This window comes from Candoia aspera, chromosome 5 (genome assembly GCF_035149785.1).
Source record: "Candoia aspera isolate rCanAsp1 chromosome 5, rCanAsp1.hap2, whole genome shotgun sequence".
NCBI lineage: Eukaryota > Metazoa > Chordata > Lepidosauria > Squamata > Boidae > Candoia > Candoia aspera.
In genome coordinates this window covers 964,953-973,102 of record NC_086157.1, presented here as the reverse complement: position 1 = coordinate 973,102, position 8,150 = coordinate 964,953, and positions in this window count along the sequence as shown.

The following is an 8,150-nucleotide window of genomic DNA, read 5'->3' as shown; positions in this document are numbered from 1 at the left end:
AGCACATATCTTACTTTGACACCTCCTGGAAGACCTTGGGGAAATTCCAATGTCCTGGAGACAGATGGAGCTTAAGGATGGATAAGTTCTGCCCAAAAGTTGTCCAAGGACTTCGAGAAGATAAAGAAAAGGAGTGCGGGTATTCCTCATGTGGATATTGCTTCTTCCCTTTGATGTTCCCCTTTTGCAAAAGTGGGGGCACGGCCTGTCTTTTGTTTATAGTCTGAGACAAACTAAAGCTCTGAATGCATAATCCCAAAACAGCAAACTCTAATTACAGGTAGACAGTGCTAGTGTGGATTAGTCTCATAAAGGGTGGGACTAGAGAAAAAGCACCCTTTTCTCTATTAATAACCCTTTAAAGATACGTTTCGCTCTCCACAAGTGACCAACATTTTCCCTTTCAGGAGAAGCATCTTCTGTTGTCTAGTTGTTGGTTGTTAAATCATTGTTTCTGAATGGTGGATTTCGCCTGCAGGACAGGAGGCAGGCTGAATGAGCGGGAAGGAAGGGGAATGAAGTCTGCGGAAGGGAGCTCTGTGCTGCAACCTGCTTTCCGAAAGAGGCACCAGTTGCCTGGAGCCCTAGAAAGGGAGGGGATCCCGTGGGGGTGGGGAAGGAGAGAGGTGCCAGGTTTGGCTGCCAGGTGACAGCTGGGAAACATCAAATCGGATTAGGGTGATCAATCTTCTGAAGGATCTTTTTCCAAATCAGAAGGAAGGCCCACAAAGATGCACTTTTCATGCACTCCTAGAGAAAATCGGTTTTAACACTAAACTAAAATGAAGAGGGGAAACTCAACATAATTTGATTCTGCAAAAGATTGAAGTTAGCACTTCTCCCCCTTCCCTAAAGCATGGCAAGCTTAAGACTTGGCACTCAAGCCTTGGGAGGTTTAGACCTTCTGCTTCTCCATTTCACATCTTCATCCACTTTTTGCCTCTCTAGTTATTACTGCCTTCTTGCAAAGGGCACATGGCCTTGTCCTTTTTTGCTGTTGCTGTTGCATTGGGGGGAGATGGGCGGTGACAGAAATTTGAAATATAAACAAACAAACAAACAAATAAAGTGGTATCACAGTTATTTTTTGTGGACAATCAAGGTACTGCCAACTCATATTTGTGGACATTATATACTTGACCAACTCATAAATCTTTCTACTGGGGAGAAGGAATAATTTGCAAGTTTGATGCTACTTTGAAAACTGTCTTTACTTAAGGGAACAATCTTGAGTCTCCCCAAATAAATATGGGAAATAGCTATGTCAGAAAATGCCTGCTGTTCTTCTCTCCACATGAACTAAGCAATGCTTCCATTCCTGTAGACAATAAATAAAAAACGGTCTGCAAGAGCTAGGTAGGAGACCTTGAGCTTCAGACCTTGTATCCCATTAAACAGAGAACTGGTTTGTCTTGAAAATGCAGAGCTCTGATCAAGATCCTGGGGACCACAACAGTGTGAAGACAAGTGTTGTCCCAATAGTATTGTTAAAGTGCTGATACGTATGCCTCAACAAAATGACAATTGAGTGTTTCAATGGTGTCTAAATGGAAAAAAGTTGTTAAGGAAACAAATAGGAATAATTTCATGTTACCAGCTTCTTTGTCAGGAAACCCAACTTTGCCAGCTGTCATTGAATACATGGTGTCATGACAATCTTTCAACACTGGGATTTTAGGTATTATTCTGGTTCTCAGCAATGATTTTCTTCAGGAAAAGGACCATTTAACATTAATGGTTTTAAACATTTATCTTTATATTTGGATTAAAAAAATGCAGATACCGAATGAAAAGGACAACTTTTTAGACCAACTGCAGAGGAGTAGCCATAGAGCATTACGTTTGTAATTTCTTCATCATAGTCACAGGGGTTACTTTTACAGGAACACAAAATTAGTCCCATGTTTTGAGCTACATACCCTTTGAGAGGCCCTCTATGATCTTGCTGAGGCCCAGCTGGAGACACTTACTTTATGGTGGCAAAGCAAGATGGCCACAAAGGACCAGTTTAATTTCTTGGTGGGTTAGTACGGGCAATCAAAACACTTCCCAGAGGAAATGGGTAGGGTAGTTTCCTACCCTACCTACCTACACTACCTTGGAAAACAACACATCAGAAATATTATGGGGAATTATAAGTGGGCACTTCCTCTTAGCACCGGAACCTGAGGAGAAGGTCTTGGGGCCGATAGATGGAGGTCTAGAAGACTGAGGCCCTAAGCTATGATGGCATGCCTGCCAGAACATGTGCACAGAGAGGAGGCAACAAGACAGTAAAGAGAGGAGAATTACAGAAGAGATTCTGGAGACTGGGGTGGGGGGGAACCATGAGATGGAAACTCAGACTACCTCCATCTTAGTTACATTCAGTAGAAGTTGTTGAGGAGGGTTACTTTGGTGGGCTTTCAAGATTCTGTTATATTGCCCTACTAGCAATAAAGGTCTCTCCAGAAATCCAAGTGCTTCTTGTTTTCGGAGTCTGCCAGCCTTCCAGGCCTTGACATGGGGATTGGCCAAGTTGTTCAGTTGGGTCTAATCAAAACTTCTGACCATTTACATCTAATTTTATGAGCTTAACAACAATGAAAATGGGTGTGAAGCTCTACTTTGTAATTCCATTCGGGAGGGGGAGGGGGAGGGGGAGGAGGAGGAGGAGACTTTTTAAAGACTATTTGTAAAATGATTTTTGAATTATCCTCTGTAAATAAAGCCCGTTTAGAAAATTGCAACCATCCACCGGAATAATTGGTGGGTCAAGAGGGAAACGTTCCATACAAAATGCTTTATTTATCCTTCATGCCTCCATTCAGATATTTATACCAATGCATACATTTAAAAGTTTAAATTCTATTTCAATTCACAGCTCAAGTCATAAGGAAGTGGAATACATAAGAGCAATGCACCAACAGAATTATGTCTGAGACACCATTAAAAACGTTAATACTTGTTCATGAAGTTAATTGTCTGCTGATGGGTCTTTTCTTTAGAGGGAACCCCCGTTACGATGGTCATCGGGCAAACAAACCAACAAACCAACAAAAAATAAAATTCACCGTTTTACAGTAAAGAAGAGAAAAAGCTCTGAGTATATTTACAATACATACACTATACATAAATACAAGAACGACACATACATAATCATTGATAAACTTATAACATAGGCGCTGTTTAGCTGCTACGTAGCATATAACGCACAGGAAGAAAAGTACTGGGAAATCAAATGCCTTTTTTTGGGAAAAGAAAGATGCCTCCTCTTAAAACAGTTTGAAAAATAACCAAGGAAAAGGAAGGAGCTACAGTTTTGTTGCTAGTGCTGGCATAGGTAATAATTTGATGACTATTTTGGGATGGATGGATGGATGGACTCTCAGGTTAATAGCCAATGTCTGATCAATCATATGTCTGGATAAAGATCCACAGTTTGCAATGCCGCTTCTACCCTGAGTCACAAGTATCTGCCTTCATGATCTCTCCATCTTGACTTCCTCACTTTCAAATCACTTTACATTCTTGTTGCCTTTGCTGGTGTGAGAAAAGACAATGGCTCTCCTTAAAGTAAAGATGCCTCTCTAGATTCTGCTCCCAGCTGCCTTTGCCAGCATGCTGGTGGTGATGGAGAAGGGCAGCTGAAGTTCAGTGGCATCTGCAGTACCTCAGGTTGCCCACTCTAAAGGGATAAAGTTCTCCTTTTTCCCAAATACAGACATGGCAAAAGAAACCTATGGGCAGTATGGACTTGGGGAGTCCTTTAGAATGGGGGACCTCTCCAGGCAAGCTGATTGTATCTTACTGACTCTGCCATGAAAGCTACACTCAACATCCTCATGCCTGTTTTTGGAATCGAATGCTGGCAGAAAGCAGACATTCTATGGCACCCTAAGACATCATGAGCTGAATTTAGAAAAGTCTGTAAGTGGACTCTCTCACAAGAACCAAGTGGAGAAGGGCATCACTTTCACTTTACAGAATTCGATTTGCTGAAACATCTGCTGGGTTGTGTTTTGTCTAATCAAGAATGGTGCCAGAGAACGTCCTGTGGAATTGGGCTCCAAATGTGCACATAGATTCCTTTCATTGTCTCATCTGAGTAATACTCCAGAAGCAGGACAATGTTTGGTAAGATTTGGAGGGTCACAGCTTTCTTTGCAGAAGACTTTGGGGTCAAGATGTCTCAGTGAAGCTGGAAAACTCCTCTCTCAAAGGATGGACAGACTCAGGGATCACTCTCCCACAATATATTGAGTGCTCAGCCCAAAATAGGTTGGTCATCTGAATGCAGGACAATCTGACTGCACGTCAATTACTAGCTTGTTGGACATGTAAAATGGCCACTTTACATGAGCTATGTGTAGGCCATTATTTTTGTTGGGGTGAATTTTAAGGGTTGTCTACAACGGCTAAGTTAGTCTTCATGACTGGCTGAGTTGACAACATTAGAAAAGACTTGCTAAGTAGAGCTAGAAGAGAAAGCATTAGAAATGATACACACCAACCATGTAGCATGACCTGATGCTTATGAGAAACCTTTTCTCTATCCGTTTTTGTCTTCTAACTGTATGGAAACCCCATCCATCTACGTGGGATAAAACTGACACACAGAAGAAAGCAGAGAAATGGCACTTGGTGACTTGCTGTGTTGCATTTACAGGAACCCCAGTGTAATCTCCCCCCCTCCCCTCCCCTTGAAAACAATCGTATGACAATTCAGCTGCATTTTATTGCTTTGTAAAAAGATTAGGGGTCATCCCCTCTGCTCTATTGTTCATAGACAGGCACTTTTCACATGACTTCACCTATGTAGATTGTAAGTGTTCCCGAAGAAAAAATTTAGCTGATAATCATATTATTATTATTATTATTATTATTATTATTATTATTATTATTGATGCATGGAATCCATGCATTTAGCTGCTGAGGAACTTCTCTGCAAATTGAAAAAGTGGCTCTTTCGGTGGGATCCTTATCTACAGGATTGTATGCAAGCTGTGCATAATTTCAAAGGATACTACCTTCCCCTTTCTGAGGAAGAAGAGTACAAGATCTGAGCCTACAAATGAAGCTACTACGTTTCATCTTTATTTACATGAACTTGGGAGGTATTTGTCTGCGTCACAGAAAAAGATCCCTCATAAGGATGCAAACTAGCTCAGAATCCTTTTGGTCTTCAAATCTCTCTAAGAGTTTCTTCTGACCTTGTCAATTTTGCAGATGCAGTCTGCTGATTGGTTTACAGAAGAAAACCCAGAAGAATAACAATTATTAAAAAGTCTACCATATTCTACAATAAAAATTGTACAGCCTCAGTTCAGCCCTCTTCCCAATTAACTGATCAAAACCTGTGAGTCTTCAAATCAGTATGTGCAACAGATTGGATTGTACCTGGTCTCTGAGGTCCATTCACACAGCCCTGTTTCTAATTACTGCACTGGAGAAGAACCAGTGGCATTTGAAGAATGGGATCTTAGTTTTGGGCAAGATGACGTATCTACTGCACGGACTGGCCAGCCTCCAACGGACTTAACTGGAGTATGGGCCTATCATCATCAATTCATACTTTATGGAAAACCTGTTTTTAAGGGTAAGGAAATGCACAATACTGCTATTTACTGCTAATAATTGGAAGCAGTTAGATGGGAAATGACTTATATTCCTCTATCATCATATCTTTCCATTTATTTTCCTTGATTATCAGCTGAGTTTATGGGAGCTGAACACTTCCAGAAGGCCAACACTTCAGCCAAACCTGAAGAGTTTTGTTTTTCAAGAGTTTTTCAGACTACTACTTTTGATGGACTTGGATTCACTTCTTCAGATGGATACCACATGGCCTATGCCCCCTCTCACCTGCCTACCTACAGCTCTGCCCCCTTGAATCAAGCATGGACATTTATGTGTCCAAGTACTTCCTGAGGAGGTAAGTACATCACACACAGCTGACAAGAGGACATTACATTTTCAAAGCTGGTAATCCATTTGCTCACTATGAGATCTTTTGATGGTCAAGCTGAAAGGTTAACCTTAGATTTTTTTAAGAAAAGTCAACCTTGGGCAGAAATGCACTCCTGCAGTACATTACACTTAACAACTTGCACAGTGTATCAGTGATTTGTTTGAACATGGGATCACCACTACTACCACTGTTCTGTCCTATTTCCAATCTAAATATGTCCTAGTTTCAAAGCATTCACTATGTTTGGAATAACTTTGAGTTCAGGGAAGCCATGTTTCTTTGAATTTGGCTTTACAGGTTTGTTTTTGTTTTCTCTTTTGGTCAGCTTGCAGAAATGAAAACTGACTCTACCATTGACTGACTCTATCTTAGATAACATGGAACCAAGTCGCAAGGGCACCTGATACAAGGGGAGTGGTTTTTGACAAACTGGAACAATCTTTCCCATTAAAAAAAAACAACAACGTTAACTGTGTCATGAAGGTTTTACACTGCATTTTCTGGGCATATTCTTGGTGATGACAACCATTGTTTCAAAACACTTTTCATCTCAATTATTTACATCCTGTAAACTGCGAGCTTGAAAATACTTCTTCACTATCACATATATATTACAGAATATTGTAACTTTTACAAGTATGGTCAAATACTTCCAATTCAATTTTCTGGAATTTTTCTTTTTTTAAAGATGCAGTATCCATATATTTGAAGTTCATACTAAAAAAAATGAGCAGGTACTGCAGTGAGTTTGATATCAACGTATTGAAAAGTCCCAACGGGTGTGACCTATTGAGTAAACTATGCACAGTTACAGATATTTTAATGAAATTGTGAAAATATAGCAGTCTTAAATGTATACATCTTCATCTATAAAACACAGGCAAATACAGTAATACAAGCTGGTTTCCAAATATGAGAAAATTATGCCTAAAGAATAGCTATTTCCAACTTTTTAAAAAATTCCTGAAAGCTGCATTGAATCTTAATTCAGATCACACACATGCAGATAATTAGCTATGTGCACATGTGAGGGACCCTGGACATTTTCATGAGGGCACCCATTCCTGATTATGCTTAGAAATCAGAGCATTTGATCATTCTTCCAGAAAACATGAAAGGGCCAAAGGTATCAACTGATGTACCTATTTCCAACAAAAGCAGAAAATATTCATTCCTCGAAGAATTTAGCTGTTATCAAAGACACCCCTATACAAACATAGATTTGCACAAAATATTGCTTCAGTCTGATTCTGGGAATTAATTGACATAAATATCATTGTACCACTGGCCAATTTATGCAAGGAATGCCCCCCCACTGCCATATCAATATATCGCCAGTCACTTCATATCAGAGTAATTCGATTATTTCCTTCAAGTAAACATAACGCATGAAGTGGAGGATAAAGAATACTGCATCTTAATTCTGAAATCACAATGGGCTGCTTTCAAAGTGCTTGATACTTCTTAAATACAGTAAATGAGTCAAAAGAGGCAAGAAGCTCAGGAGCCCAAGACTGCATTGTATCGGGACCAACCTACGCTGTAACGCCACAGGGGCACCTGCAGGATCTCACGCCTTTCATCAGCATCAGTAGCACGTGTTCCTCCCCTTGTGGACGGGCAACTGATGATGCGAGAAAGAGGCGGGTTTGCATAATGACACGGTAAAACTGCTTCCATCAGTCTGACCTCCCTTGCCTGCCCCCCCGGAAGCTAATTTGATAAGATGCTTTCTGTTTGCTCAGGAAGTTGTATATCTATGGTGAACATTTGTCCAATACAGGTAGTCCTTGCTTAACAACCATTCGTTTAGTGATGGTTCAGACTTACAATGGTGTTGAAAAACCGACTTATGACCAGTCCTCACACTTACGAGCATTGCAGCGTTTCCAGAAGTCACGTGATCACGATTTGGGTGCTTGATGACCGGTTCATATTTATGACCATCACAGCATCACATGGTCACGTGATCGCCATTTTCGACCTTCCCGTTTGGCTTCTGGGAAGCAAAATCAATGGGGAACCATGTGATTTGCTTAACGCCATGGTGATTCACTTAATGACTGTTGCAAAAAAGGTCATAAAATCAGGTTGGATTTGCTTAATGACTACTTCGCTGAGCAACCAAAATTATGGTCCCAACTGTGGTTGTTAAGTGAGGACTACCTGCAATGATAGGGTGTCACAGGGTACATTCACA